Source organism: Lissotriton helveticus, chromosome 5_1 (assembly GCF_964261635.1).
Source record: "Lissotriton helveticus chromosome 5_1, aLisHel1.1, whole genome shotgun sequence".
In the NCBI taxonomy this organism is placed as follows: domain Eukaryota; kingdom Metazoa; phylum Chordata; class Amphibia; order Caudata; family Salamandridae; genus Lissotriton; species Lissotriton helveticus.
Window position 1 is genome coordinate 1,847,956,766 of NC_136065.1, and position 16,473 is coordinate 1,847,973,238.

General features: G+C 43.7%; 1 protein-coding gene across 1 annotated transcript in view; it reads left to right on the plus strand.

The window, feature by feature from the left end:
- Positions 1–1,108: 1,108 nt before the first annotated feature.
- The window catches only part of PHB1 (prohibitin 1), a 51,793-nt gene continuing 36,428 nt past the window's right edge, over positions 1,109–16,473 (plus strand). The window contains exon 1 of the mRNA XM_078645272.1: positions 1,109–1,231. The gene's annotated coding sequence lies outside the window, so the exon portion shown is untranslated. The remainder of the gene's footprint in view (positions 1,232–16,473) is intronic.

A 16,473-nucleotide genomic window follows, 5' to 3' on the forward strand; every position in this document is an offset into this window, starting at 1 on the left:
GTTGATGGGGGCTAACTCACCCCATTTGCAATTCCTTGCAGCTGAAATCTTTTCTTACTAAATTAAAGCCTCCACACATTGTGCTGCTTTTCGCCCCTTCCTGAGTGGCAGTGATCCTGCTACTACAGCTACTAATCCAGTTTCGCACAGGGCTACACAACTGATCATTCTCGGCGTGTGCCCACCTCAAGTTGTATTGGCTTGTTTTAGTTATGACATGCCAACCCTCCCTATTCAGGCGTGAGACTACCGATTTCAAGGCTAGTCTCCCGCCTCCCGATTCCTACTAGCAAAACCCCGATTCCTTGGGGGTTTCAGCTGGTATTGTGTAAAGTGCTAATTCTTCCAGCAAAGAGTGGCGATGCAGGGGCTCTCGAAGGGGTGAAAAACCAACAAAGCGTAATTAACAAGGGAATGGTCTTTTAAAGACCTGTGAAGCACTGGGGGGTGGGGCTGTGTTTGTGCAGGGGACGCTGTTTCAGCCCGGACTGCCAGAGGGGTGTGTGGGGGGGGGGGGGGGGGGGAGAGTGTGCATACACTGCTAGCAACCTGGCAGGCCAATGTACACCACTTGCATCACCCTCTCTCTGCCTGCCATTAGGCTCCATGCTTCTGAAAGGTAAGAAAAATACGTGCATTGGCGTTTTAAATGTCCGATCCTGCAGCAGCACGCTTCCAAAGCCCATACATGCCAGTAACCCGGTTCAAGGACCCATTCTCCTGATTTTTTTTTTTATCTCCCACTTTGCTCTCATGAAATGTTGGCATGTATGGTTATTACTCCCACATTGACACATCGTATATATGCTCTTCTCTTGACAAAACTTTTACGTAGTTGTTTTATCCGCAAGTCGCTCATGTGTCATGTGCACTACTACAGACTGTTATCTTGAATATTAAGTAAAATCTAGACCGCCAAATTGGGTAGCCATTTTAGATCAGGATAGAAAGTAAGCGTGACCCTCCAGTTGCAGTCTGTTTTCTACACGGATTAGAACCTTCGTCGGTAGTTGAGGATACGCGTCAACGTGTGATCGTGGCATTTTGGAAGTGGTAGTCCATACTGTGCTGTGCAAGGAGACAAGTATACGAAAAGAAACTATATCCCCCATAAAACGCCTCGAGCAACGGAGCCAATAGGAACGTTTGTTAAAGTGGGAGGCGGGTCCCACATAGCGCATGCGCATCGGTTTGGTGTCGCATGTGGAGGTCAGCGCTGCCGGAGGACGAGGTGAGTATAGAGCGTGATCCGATATGTAGGGTCCCCACTTTACGTGGCTTCTCCGGGCTTTACGTTGCCTCCCACTGCCATGGTGGAGCTATTTTCTGTACCCCGGTTCTTCTAGCCCCTATCGACTGATGTCGCACCACGACTCGGCCCATGGATGTAAGACTAAGGCAACCAGTGACACCTGAGTGGGGGTGATGTGTTTTGGGAAACTACAGATACACCCCAGTTTGACTTCACCGCACTATTGGCACATTGTAACCCCTTAAACAGGTGTCTTTCTTAGAAACACATTGCCCCTCCAGCAGTGGCCAGAAATAACCTCATCCCGTAAGGAAAGCTTGATCTGTACAGGTGGACGAGCCAACAAATTAACAGTGGGAGTCGAACCGAGGCCCTAGATTGGCTACAGGAGCCCGTGCGCGAGTCGAGCCATGAAAGTATTCGGCATGTAATTAAGATTATATCACTGTATTGAGAGGCAATTATTAAAAGTGGTAGTTTTAATTTAGCAACAGTCATACCTGCCACCACTGGCAATAGTGCAAATTGAGAACGAAGTAGCAGGTTAGCTATCATGGGCACCCTGTTTGTGACTTGGATTCTTGCACGTGTCGGAACTCTATAGTCTTGAACAGAAAAGAGGTATTAGCCTAGGATCACACAGTTTGGTCACGAGAAACCATGCTTTATCCCAGTTTTTCTGGTTTCATAATATGTAAATCAGCTACAAGATGAGTAACTCTTCTCTTATCGTGTGCATATAACGTCAATGCTTTGTCTTAAGATCTTTACTAATGAGGTTAGAGCATAGGTGGCAAGCAAAAGCCACACAAAAGCTAAGCTTGTTAGTGGTCTTGAAGTGGGTCAGAGCTAGGCATCTGTCTCGAGTCTTCAGTGCTTTCGAAACCTATTTTTTTAATTCTATGGATCGAGAACCTATCCATGCTTTTACGCTAATGTGATAGATCGCCCTGAGCCCGTTTTCAGATTGCTCTCTTCTCCCTATAAATTGCTGCCCTTTCTAGGCGAGTATGCCTCCAGCAACACTCATAAAGATGGCTGGACTTCGTTACCACCCCTAAAACTCAGAGCTTCCTATGAACAGATCAGTTTCACACTACTGCAATAGATAGCAGCCACTCCTTTGACAAATCATTTTACCTGTCCAGTTGATGAAGTGCTTGGCATTCACCTGCTGCCCATTGGCCTTCCACTAGTTATACTTTTTAGCGAACAACTCATAGATTGTTTTCCAAAGTATAGCCCATATGATCACAGATTAAAAAAAAAAGAACGCTTTGGTAGAGCCAGTAGGTCTTACTTAATAAATGCTAAACATGCAAACGTGGACATGTTTGGATTTTATTTACGAGTGTTGGTACATTAAAGCTGGACCTGCTGGCCTTGTCAACGCTAGGTCAACTCAGAATGACTAATATTTTCAATGCCCCAAGCTTAATGATCTTGTCATTTGGTCACCTTTCCTACTAGCAACATTGACTTTGGTCGACTCCATTTAGGGCCAAACGGCACTGGTGGCACTAGTAGGCAATTGTTTGCAATGGCCTCACTATAGCACCAGCCACACTGGTTCTGTGCAGTTGAGATAGAGTGAAGGCGAAGCCCCATAAAGGAAAAAAATCCATCCACATGTATCGGAATTGTCAGGTATGAGTGGTCACAACTATTTTTGTAAAGCCTAATACCCACTCAAGTAACCCATTAAAACATGTTTTTAAAATCTCTTAATTAAGTTTAACACTAACTGGTGGAAAGCACCACCTTCCCCCAAACTGGGCAAAGGTACGCAATTATAAAACTGTTACACCCACCAGCAAGTAGTGTTGCATGTTAGTCTTGTTGGATCCCTGTGCCTGCCTGGGACCCCATCCGGAGCCCACCTTCACGGAATTACGTCTGCATGCTGTTAGTGTCCCCACATTTTTCGAACTTCTTAGGGCAGCCTTGTCCCAGGTATACTGGTCTCTCGAATCACATCACCAGTCCACATTGGATTCCCAAGCCCGCTGTGTTGGGGTCTTGCCAACCCCCCCACAGTCTAATCACATCACATTTTGCCACCATCAATGCAGTTCTAGAAAAGGAGGGAGTAATGGTCCAGGGTCTGCTCACCTTAGATTCCCAAGGAAATCCAGTGCAGTCAACTTCAGTATGCAATATAAACCGCTGAGAATCTCCTCCCAATTTTCCCCCCAATATCTCCTGAATCTTGGTTCAACGCCAAATGGTATGTAGCAGTGTGTTCTTCTGCCCGCAACCCCTCACACCGGTCTTTCCGGCAGTAGCGGCCGCTACTAAGCATGGGTGGTGAGGCAAGGTGATTGTGTGTTGGGGGCGAGGGGGGGAGGGTGTTCGTAAAGCAGCGTCGTGATTGGTCGGCGCTCAGACAGGGGCTTGGAGGCTTTGCATGTTCCCCACCAGACTGTGTAATGCAGCCTTATAGGGAAGATGCAAAGTGTGCATGACGGTAAGACCGGCCTTCTTGGGCCAGTCGAACCGTAATGCTCACTTTAGAGTGTGCTTTACACTCCTCCCCAGCACTGGCAAGCCGGCCCACCCACCCCGTACCAGAGCTGGAAGGAAAAGGGTAATAACATTAGTTATAATTTTACTTTTTACATTGCTCGCAGAGCTGTGGGACGCTGCTCCTCCACCTTAGCGGAGGAGCCACCCCTGCTTCCAGGCACCCATCTTTGCACTTACCGTTTGCCCTCAACTTGCAGGGCACGAGTCGGGGTACCACGCGGGTGGACGGCATCCCCCCACTTATTTCCGAGGGTTTTTCAGGGTGGACGCCGTCCACCCTGCTAAATCAAAACCGCGTCCACCATTAAAAAAACGGGAGCGCGGCGCGCACAAAGTAAATAAAGCATTTCCGTAATTTGAACCGGGCACAGCTTGCCCCCACCTCCCTTCTTGACTCCGAGGCTGTATGAAAGCTCCGACCCCCAGCAGCAGCAGCACTGTAGAGGCACAGCGGGATGGCAGCCCTCACACCTCCAGCCCTTGATGAGCTGTTAAGAGGTGCGTGAAGGTGACAGAGGGAGGTGCTGCAGGTTCAGGAGCAGGGCATCCATTCGCATGCAAACAGCCCTGAATGCGTCTTGTATCTGCTATTTAGAGGGGGGCTCACACATCCATTTCTACCCAGGGCCCCAAACATCCTAGACTCGGCCAGATTACACCCCTGATTACACCGAGGCAGCACCTGCTTCTCTTCACCGAGCTTAATTACTGTCCCTAATTTGTAAGCAAACCTCGGTTCTTCAAACATGCATAATGTAATACAATAAAGAAATGGCACAATCGCACCCACACTGATGAACAAAGTATGGAGGACAATCAGTTCAATCAGTTCTCTTAGAGTATCTTCTGTAAGTACTGTATATCACAGTGGGGGGTGGCATTTTGGACATAGAGCCTGTCTTCTCGTTGTCTTGTGCAGGAGGGAGCGAGAAGCCCAAGATGATACTAGAATACTGCATGCCCACCCTGGTGGATCACCTTCCCTCTCCTGTGATGACTCCTGCTCCTGTCCCCCCATGTTGTGGCTCCAGTCCACCCCCGCCTGTGATGGCTCCTGTCCCCCATGTGGTGGCTCCAGTCCACCCCCGCCTGTGATGGCTCCTGTCCCCCATGTGGTGGCTCCAGTCCACCCCCGCCTGTGATGGCTCCTGTCCCGCATGTTGTGGCTCCAGTCCACCCCCGCCTGTGATGGCTCTTGTCCCCCCCTGTGGTGGATCCTGTCTCCGCCCTGGGTGGCTTCTGTCCCAGTCCTGGAACGGCTCCTGCAGCGAGGGTGAAGTTCTTGATGGGCCTCTTCTCAAAAGGGCTCAGCTCAAAATTAATATGGAAAGGTGGGCGAGTGAGTAAGTGAAGGGATGTGTGAATGGCTGGATGAATTAGTGAAAGGGTGAATGGATGAATGAAAGATTGAATAAATGGATAATGAGAGAGGATAGATGGATTGATGAGTGAGGGGAAGGATGGAGAGAAAATGTAAATAGCTGGATGTATGGGTGGAAGGGTAGCTGGATGATTGATGAGGGGAAAGATGGATGAGGGGAAGGATGAGGGATGGAGGGGAAGGATGGATGAGAGGAAGGATAAATGGATGAGGGGAAGGATAAATGGATGAGGGGAAGGATGGATGGATGGAGGGGAAGGATGGATGGATGAAGGGCAGGATAGATGGATGGGATGGGTGGATGGGTGAGGGGAAGGATGGATGAAAGGAAGGATGGATGAAGGGAAGGATGAAGGATGGATGGATGAGGGGCAGGATAAATGGATGGGATGGATGGATGGGTGAGGGGAAGGATGATGGATGAGGAGATGGATGGATGGATGGATGGAGGGGAAGGATGGATGGATGAGGGGCAGGATAAATGGATGGGATGGATGGATGGGTAAGGGGAAGGATGGATGGATGAAGGGCAGGATAAATGGATGGGATGGAAGGATGGGAGAGGGGAAAGGATGGATGGATGACAGGAAGGATGGATGAGGGGATGGATGGATGGATGACGGGAAAGGATGGATGATGAGGGGAAGGATGGATGGATGGGTGAGGGGAAGGATGGATGAAAGGAAGGATGGATGAGGGGAAGGATGGATGGATGACGGGAAAGGATGGATATATGGATGGATGATGAGGGGAAGGATGGATGGATGGATGATGGGGTGGGTGAAAGGATGGATGATGAGGGGAAGGGTGGATGGATGGATGATGAGGGGATGGATGGATTGATGATGAGGGAATGGATGGATGATGAGGGGGTGGGTGAAAGGATGGATGGATGATGAGGGGAAGGATGGATGGATGATGAGGGGAAGGATGGATGGATGATGAGGGGAAGGATGGATGGATGGATGGATGATGAGGGGAAAGGATGGATGGGCGATGAGGGAAAAGGATGGATGGATGATGAGGGGAAGGATGGATGGATGATGAGGGGGAAGGACAGATGGATGGATGGATGATGAGGGAAAAGGATGGATGGATGATGAGGGGAAGGATGGATGATGAGGGAAAAGGATGGATGGATGATGAGGGAAAAGGATGGACGGATGATGAGGGGAAGGATGGATGGATGATGAGGGGATGGATGGATGGATGATGAGGGGATGGATGGATGGATGATGAGGGGAAGGACGGATGGATGGATGGATGGATGATGGGTGTGTGAAAGGATGGATGGATGGAGAGTGGGTGAAGGGATGGATGGATGGGTGGGTGAAAGGATGGATGGATGGAGAGTGGGTGAAGGGATGGATGGATGGATACGTGGGTGGGTGAAAGGATGAATGGATGGATGATGAGTGGGTGGGTGAAAGGATGGATGGATGGATGATGAGTGGGTGGGTGAAAGGATGGATGGATGAGTGGGTGGGTGGATGGTGGATGGGTGAAAGGATGGATCAGTGGATTGGATGGTGGGTGGGTGAAAGGATGGATGAGTGGGTGTGTGGATGGTGGGTGGATGATGGGGGGTAGGTGGATGTGTGAAATGATGGATGGATGGATTGATAAGTGCAAGGGTGAATGAATGGACATATGAGTGAAAGGGTGGGTGTAAGTATGGATGAGTGAGTGAAAGGGAGAGTAGATGGACAAAAGGATGAATAGATGTGTGAAGGAGTGAAATGATAGATGGATGAGTGATAGGGGCAATGGATGGATTCATGAGTGGATGAGTAGATGGATGGATGGGTGGGTGGATGGATGGATGGAAGGAAGGAAGGCTAAGTGAAAGGGTCGATGGAGAGAGAAAGGGAGGATGGATGGATGACTAAAAGAGTGGATGGGTGGAAGGATTAGTAAGTGAAAGGATGGCTGGATTGGTGAAAGGGTATATGGCTGAATGGATGAGTGAATGGATGGATGGGATGAAGAGTGGATGGATAAGTGTACAGATGGATAGGGTGAAAGGGTGGATGGATAATGGAGGATGAGTGAAAGGATGGATGAGGGGATGGATGAAGGGATGGATGAGTGAAATGATAGATGGAAGGATACATGATGGATAGGTTTGCAAATGGTTGAATACTTTTGGAAATGGCTGGGCTTACTTATATACTATTGCACAACCTCTGATGTGTCTGTAAAACGTACCTATTGTCCTAAAGTTTTGTCCTGAATTTTGACCTCCTGTCCTGAATTTGTGTCCTGAATTTTGACCCTTTGTCCTGAATTTTTACACTCACCGTCCTGAATTTGCACCAATGCCAGTTGGTCACCCTAATTCTTTGTGCGGTAGAACCAAGGCTCTTTAACACAGCAGCATGAGAGTGACGAGAGAGAAACCTGGCAGAGTGCTGCCAAAGAGCTCTCCCACTCAGAATATTTCATTATTCAAGTGATCGTGAACAATTAAGGGTAAACTGAGATGTGAAAAACTAAACACAATGCGATGCGGCTGCACGAGACTTGAGGAGTTAATTAAGTATTAGTACTAGCAAGTGTGCTGTAAGTTAAATGAAAACATTTTACATGCACTGTGCGCCTCGTGCGTGTAGAATCAGAGTCCCACTAGACCCGGCCCTGCCAATTAAGTGCCGGCGCTAAGCACTGGCACAAATTACGCCCTGCATTGAACAATTGACACCAGGCTACAAAATGTAAGTAGTATGATGGTGTACCCTTGTGTGTTCTTCCGTGTGTCGCTGTTTCCACATGGAATGTTTAATGATGACAGCAACGCCCCCTTCTAGTTTGTGTTGTTGGTCTGAATTGTATAATTTTGTGGAATGGGGAGGTGTAGGATGGTGCTGGATTGTTCATTTAAACATGACTCCATGATGACGTCTGACTTGGCATTACGTATGTCAGTATATTTTTAATTTAGGCTCAATCCTGTCAGTGTTTGGATAATTGCACTACTGGATAGGGGGGCACAAAGTTTTGCAAAGGTTCTGCCCGCTTTCTTCAAGGGGTCCCCACAAAATGACATCATGAGCTAGGCCCACCCCGATTTTATAGTAAGTAGTCTCTGTAAAGGGGGAAACAACCATTACAATGCATGAGTCATAATCGGCCCTTTTTTTAGGAACTATCACAAAAATAAACAGTATTAATACAAAGTAAAGCAATGTTTATATTTTGTTGCACTGAAGTAAATTAAGGCAAATAAGTCAAACTAAAATATACCAAAACTAAATACATTTCCTAAAATAAAGAGAAATAAATAAATCTGCTAAAATAAATACAATGGCCAGTTAATATATCTAAAATTTAGGCATTGACCCAAGCTAATGCCCCGGCAGCTCCATTGTCTTCAGCCAAGATTCCCAATGTTAGACTAATGTTCTGATTTGTTACCTTTGCTGCAAATTGTAAAGCGTTCTGATATCCTTCGGGATCAAGTTCGCGCTATATAAAACTTTATAAATAAAATAAATAAATCTAGCCACAGCTAGAGAGAGGCAGCTGGGACAAAACTATTTAATACAGAGTCGCTAGTTTACAATAGGTGGGGAGATAACATATAACACTCATCAATAGAATAACGTGAATATGGAGCCCTACTGTGTGTAATAGTCATTATCGAGTGTGGGAAGCAGCCTCTCTGGGAACCTGTAATGTATACTAAATCTTGCAGTCAAACTTTCCTGTAGCGTTTTGAAAATGTGTTCATGTCACCTTCGCCAAACTTCATCCACATTTGGGCTGCTAATTCCTCCATGCAGGGACCTTAAGTCACAGGCTTAAGTACCAAGCAGCTTCAATTGTTAAATCTTGCATTATATGCAAATGATAGATCTGCCTTACATGTGATGTCACTTCCTGTCGTGATGTCACTTCCTGTCGTGATGTCACTTCCTGTCGTGATGTCACTTCCTGTCGTGATGTCACTTCCTGTGACCACGCCTACCTTGGAGAGTCCCCCCACTTCTTTTTTTAGGACTTGTGCCCTGCCCTCAAGAGATGCAAAGGCAGTGCGTGGAAGCTCGTTGTTCTGTTTCTCTTCACCTTTTCTGTACTGTACTAGTGTGAAAGAAGCTTCTTCTGCTGCATGTCTAATCTTTAGCTGTGCTGTACTTGCTGTGAATATGTTGGAGGAAAACCTTTTCTGCTGCTGCATGAGCTTGTAGTGTCTGAAGCAGCGAAAACACTATAAAATGTTGATTTCTGTGTATCCTGTATGTATGAGATAATTTAATGTACACTAACCCAACATACATTTTAAAAAGTAAAATAGTCCATCTATGCATTGAAATGCAACCACTGAACAGGCAAAGGAACAACCGACCAAATAGCTTATTGCGCAATGTGAGAGAGAACCACTGCGGCAAGGATCTTAAGGCAATTTGTGTTAAAGGATTTGTTACAGTAGTTGCTGCACACAGCTCCTCTGTCAAACCTATCTAATTAGGACCGCTTGCTCCCTCTAGGCAAGCAACGTCCAGCTTCTGGAGATATACTTTTCCTCTTAGAGCCCCTCCTTTTTACACAGTAATACCCCCCACACCCTTGTGGTATGTAAGCTTCCCCCCTCCCACCTCTCCTGTTGACACTCGTACACCTTTTACACTAAGTGCTACCCAGTACCTTTGCACATAAACTATTTTATTTTAGAGTAGTACACTTAAGCATTAATTAGTCACAGTCCTTTTCTAGTATTTAAGACCGCTGCATGTGTGGCCAGTATAATCTGCATTTTGAGTGGGTTCGGCCTTTTACAATTGAGAGATTCCTACATTTCCATGTAAACATAATATGAATAGTACTATATCAAAAAATACGTCAGCTTTAAGAACTGAGTAACACTGCACTGTGTCTGAATGCTAAGCACTCATGATGTTTTCGAATTGTTCACCAGGTACTTGGTCTACTGGCACTGCCTGTTGTGGAATTTGTTGGAAGTTGCCGCCCGCAGTGTGTGACCTTGGCCTACATCCAGCCTCATGAAGTGCTGTGTCATGTAGTCAGCAGTTTGGCAGCAAGTTAACTTATCGGGCTGTGTGGCATGTAGTGCAAAAAAAAGTTGCAACCTTCCTGTAAACCTAAGCACATGCAAGTAGTTTTCAACGATTGTAGCTGCCATCTGTGTGCTTTATTTGATCCTCCCTAGAATGTTATTGGTTGGCTCATTGGTGGTGTTCAGGGGAATTGGGACTTGTGACCTTTCTCAAAGCTGATACTGATGTCTGTCATGTGAATATGTGAAGATTCTGAGACATTGTGTATGCATGTGAGTGGCTGAGATTTATGTAATGGTCTTTTTTTGAGTGATTAGTCATCTGGTAGATAAAGTTGTTTGGTGGTCCATATCTGAAAAGTTTGGTATAGATTGACATGTTGTGAGATACTATATTTTCAGGGAGAGGGTGCGCTTTGATTCTATCTTTAAGTCTGGATTGTATTAATTTAGTATGTCGTGGTGAGATTAATCTAATTCGTTCCTGACACACAGTATTTAGTGACTTGGTGAGTGTGTGAGAATCATACACAGAAATAGTTTCTTGCAGAGGGCTATGATTCTTCTGACACTCTGCCTCACTTTAATCCGTTTTGGAGATGTAGTCAGTTTGGTGTCTCACTAGACCTCTGATGGTGAAGTATGTGCAGTATGACTGGCTAAATATTATGTGGCATGGCTTTTACAAATTTGGATGTAATGTAGTTTCTATTTGATGGTGTGTTCAGGAACGTGTTGGTGTATTGGGTTCAGATGGACTAGAAAATCTTCATCATGCATTTACGACTAGACCTTTCAGGTTTCTGTGGGAGTAAGAAGCATAGTCGGGGAAAAAGTGCAGCAATAGTTTTGATGCATTTATATTTCACACTGCAAGCATGATCTGGGAGAAGTATGTTCGCATTTTAGAATGCAGCGATTTGTAACACTGTATTGAGGGTCATATGTAAACGAGTAGTTGGCGTATACTTATTTTTGATGCTTACTATACTGGAAGGGGTTGCTTTAAGATTACATTGAGTAGGAGTGGGCATGTTAATGAGTGGTGTTTAACACTATTCGTGAGCAGTATTGAGGGTCAGAAGTTGTCCTACAAAGGGAGTATGCAATTTATTGATTTACAAGGGGTCTTTGCAGCCTATGTGGTTTGAGGGGGAGTATATCAAACGCTTAGTAACGCTCCATGGGAGTAAAGGAAGAAATACAAAGGACAATGAGTTAGATATGAGCTGTAGTATTCGAGTGATCTAGGTATTTTGGCCCATGGGAATGAGGGAGAGTAGTTGGCTCCGAGGAGGTCATTTGTGCTGCAATGCAGGATTGTGTGCTTGCTGGTTTCTTTAGGTGGCTGCATGGGTTTTGGTATGAGGAGCAAGAATGGGTATAGACGTGGGATGATTAAAATTAAAGGTTTGTGTCACAGGAGGTGGAAATGTGATTTGGTAAATACGTAATTATTGAGCATGGTGTAATTTCAGAACAGAAATAGGGGTGATGTTCGAGTGGTGACTAGAATGGGTCATGACTTAAGTGAAGCGGAGAGGTGAGTAACTGAGTAGGCATCCTGAACGACGCTGCAAAAAATATTGAATGAGAACTTGTGCCAGGGAAGGGTAGGGGCAGTAATATTCCGAGTTAGTCCTGGTTGAGGTTGAAGTTAAATCGTAGCTAGAGTATTGTCAGTATAAAGGGTTTGCAGGGCACAGCGATGTTAACCGCTTCAGCGCGGCACAAATGTTCGCGCTGTGCTGAAGGTTCTAATGAGCCAACGGGCTCATGACGGAACGGTTCCGTCATGAGCATCGAAGGGGTTACGTTCGGAAGTTGTCTGTGCAGGAGAATATGGCAGGTGGTTGCAAGTTGGCAGGGAGTATGGTCTGAGGCAAAAGGTGCGTGTTGAATGTATGTAGAAGTGTGTAGAAGTTCCAAAGAAGCCATGAGTGGCTTGCAAAACAGTGTTGGCTATATGCAGTATGACAAAAAGAACAGATGATGGACGGGATGAACAAATTAAACATTCACCCCCAGCTAGTATATGCAATTTGACGACACCATGTATTAGAAAGATACTCTGTGTATTACAGTCCATAACTACAGAACACATGAATTCCAAGTTTTGGTGCTTTAATTTCACAAAATGCAGGGGTCTAGAACCCCATCTTTCAGGGGGTACTGTAAAATATGGGAAATATTTCATGGTTACCAGTGAAATACGCATTTTATTGTAATGTCAGCACCCAAATCACTCTGCAGAGCTTAAACAGTGTCCGTGCTGCTAGATTTATGCTGCTGGGAGGACCAATTTATGTGGCAATTTCATCCAACTTTATGCCATAAAAATGGAAATTATGCAGCACATTCTCAGTATTATTTTTATCCATTTGAGATAAAAAAACATGTTTAGTACAATCTGCATATTAAGTGACAGATGCAGTAAAACCATAAATATGTGCAGCCATAGAATCTCATAAATACCCATTGCGCCAAATGACGAGTGGATTTTGCTACAGGACAAGTAGATTTATGAAGCAACCTGTCCCATGGACAAGTAGATATTTTATTAAATGCCACACCCCTGATTGTCCTTGTTCCCTCTTTAATGCAGGGGGCTTTGAACGTAACTTGTTGGGTAACTGACAGCCAATGAAGGATTCATAGCGTAGTTATGAAATAGTCCTGTGGGTGCTTGTACAGTAGTGTACTATGTTTTCTACCAATTGGTATCCCTTTTTAGGTCTCGAATAGGCAGCGCTTGCACTGTCTCTTCGAAACATGCTGTATTCAGGATATGGGCTTTAAGCTCTGCCTATTTTACGCCCATGTATTTTATTGGCTCCTTTCAGTGTCTTTTACGATTGTTTGTATTTCATTGGTTTAGTTCTTTAATAGTCCCTCCTTCTGCCTCTTTAGTACCTCCTTCTCTTCAGTTGTAACATCCCATAAGGACAGCCCCACTTACATGGGACTTTACTTGGAAAGTTTTAAGTTAGTTTCTCAGAATTCTTTTCTTAATGACTTGTTAAACGTAGCTGGAGTTTGCGCACAATAGCCCCTTCTCAGACGTCACTTCCCTGACATGCTCTTTGTGCAGCAACTGCATTCTGACTCCCTCCTGCTGCTTCATATTTACATATGGATATGTGGTTTAATAAAAAAAAAATAGTATTTACTTGCTTTAGCTTCACACATTTAAAGCTAAATCGCGGCATGCCCAAATTGCTTAAAAAGTAAATAAACAGAATAAAACGGGCAGCTGCTGAGTTTCTTCTCTATTTATTTATTTAAGTTGGTATCAATCGTGGCACGTCTCACTCTATAGCGTTAAATGCGTAAAGTACGACAGGCCGCAAATGGTAATAAAGTATATCAATTAAAAAAAGCTGCCCTGTCACATTTACATAATTGTCGGCTTTCCCTTTAAAATGGCGGTTGCCCGCCTTTCATTTCTATTCATTTACTTTTGTACCAATAATTGCACCAAATATGGGCTTTATGTTTTTTGTTTAATTTAAGTTCTTTATTACCATTCGCGGCACTTCGCACTTTAGCTTCACACATTTAAGACTAAAGCGCGGCGTGCTGCTATTGCTACAAAAGTAAATAATCGCAGCACGCCACGCTTTAGCTTTAAATGTGTAAAGCTAAAGCGTGGCATGGTAAAGTACATGTATAAAAAAAAGACAAGCTGACGCCTTTATAGCATCATCAATTTTCCATGTTAACATGGCAGCCGCCCGCCTTTACTTTTCATTTATTTATTTTTCTACCATTAATGGCACAGCGCACTTGGCTTACAACATTTAAAGTTATAGTGCTGCATACCACAAAGTCTATAAAAACATACAAAAAAAATCATGCTCATTAATGCTCCCTATTATAAACAAATAACATACTGCTGAACATACTTTGCAGTTTGTTTTTATTGGAAGTGAAATGTTGGTTAGCTTTTGTTTTCAAAATGTACCATTCTTGATTAATGCTACTGCTAGAATATAAAAAAATATATTGCATTTGCAACGCCAATAGCTCAAAATTTCACAAAATGCGAGACCTATTGCATTGTCAACGCTTGTTTAGAAAAGGGATGTAGCATTCTTATCGCCCGATAGCCCGGCCATATTATTTGGGGTCAAGGATAATGAGCTTTCATGTTTACTTTGTCCATTGGAAAAGCAGGCCTAACACCCTGCTGTGCAAACTTTGATAGATTGCAGTACCAAAGTATGGATTTTTGAAAGAGGATTAAATGCAAATATGTGCATAAGCATAAAAGCAAGGTGATTATTTGCTTAAAAAATAAAATCTACACTAATGCAAAAAATATTTTGTTAAACTATTGTGCAACTTTAAATATTTCTCTGAGGCACCATTTAGTAAAACATGTTTGCATTTCAGTATTAAAAAAAAAAATCCAATGTAGTATCATTGTAAACATTTTCTAGGCGAGGTGAAAATTAATTAGAGGCACTATTCGTAAAGAAAGTTGCAAAACTGCACATGCCTTGCATTAGTGCAGAGTTACGATTTTAAAGAATTAACAAAAGTTTAAAGGGAGACCTAGAAACTGTAACCCTAGCAAAGTTTTTCTGATTCCATTTTTCCATGAGCCGATATACATATGATCATGCGAAAATCTGTTGAGCGATTACAAATTCCTTTTCCCTAAACCCCCTTTTTTTCACCCAGTGAAAAATGTTTTACTGCTGCCCTTGTGACTGAGACCTCTCGAACTCAAAGTGTGAGGAGTCCGATGTAAATCTATCTCTTTCTGTGCTGTATTGGGTGCAGGTGGGTATCGGCCACTGATCCAAGGCATAATTGGAATAGGTCACTGTTGCGTTTTTCTGAGAGGGAATAACGTCCCCACTTTGCACTCAGATTGAAAAGTTTAAATCTTGTGTATTTTTAAGTTTTTTGTATTAATAATCACAATGTAGGCTGCTGATCAGTTACAGTCATTTATTATAGTGATTCATTGATTCTATAGTGTTGCTCTATCACACTACATCTGTTTGTCGTGATACATTTCTTAAGAATCCCAATGCGTTTTGCGACTGACCTGTAATTAGGGGAATATCTCTTATAATATAATCAACATCCTTTAGTCAAAATAACCAAGAATAGAACAGCCTGTCACAAGAACAATTTATGAAAACCTGTCATTACTTTGCAAATGAAGTCAAAGAAAAATCCAGATAACCAGATAAAATGCCATACCCTGCAGCCCTTTGTGAATCTTAAATTGTCCCTTGACACAAACCATACAGCCCAATTAACCAGGCGTAGCCTATGACGTGATATTCCAAAAGGGTATACTAAGCATGCTCACCTTAGAGTATGTCCTGTGAAAACCGTTGGTAAACCCAAATATAATGTTCTCAAAACATTATATAGTGTAAAAAAATATAAGAAGATAAGTATGCAGTATACTGTGCAACATCAAAGCTGTTGCTCCTCGTTCGACAAAAATATATCCCAAGTGCTCTTTAGGGTACGATTTCTCACAGAATGTGTATATTAACTTGCTCCTAGCACCATATAGTGTAAAATAAATGTAAGAAACATGCAATATACTGTGCAACATCAAAATTATTTCTCCGGTCGACGAAATTGTCCCAGTGCTCTTTGAGGTTCAGTAGTTAAAAGCGCTTATACTTTAAACCCAAGTATGCACAACGTATATTATTAAAACCTGAGAATTTGCGTACCTGAATGGCGATACATGTCCTGCATGGATTCGGTGTTTGTTAGAGAATGCCATCATCCGCAGTGCTACCGTGAAAGTGGACGCCCAGGTGAATTAAAAGCAATAAAGTAGAAAGACGCTGCGAGTGGAAAAAAACGAAGGACTAGGTGCCATAATGAATGGGCGCCATATTAATAAGGTAAACATAAAGGAAGATAAACTGAACATAATGGTCATGAGCAACATTATCAAACACCTGACAGTAAATATTAAAAAGAAGTGTGAGCAAGTCTTAAAGATAACTGAGGTCTAATAGTTCATTTAGGCCGTTCGAGCTGCCAGAGTCCAGATTTTTCATCCAATAGATTTCCTGTTAGAACAGATATTTCCTATTAGCTCTCCATTCTTGGATTGGTACAGTCTCCAATATAATAAATCTGAGTTGGGTCACGTTATGTGTGTGTGTTGAAGTGCACAGCAATAGTAGATTTCTCTTTCTTGTTGTGGATGTTACTTTTATGTTCTGAGAGTCTGCTTTTAATCTTCCGTTCTGTTTTGCCCACATATGCTAATCCAAGTAGCCGAAGTATACAATTTGATTGGAGTTCCTTGAA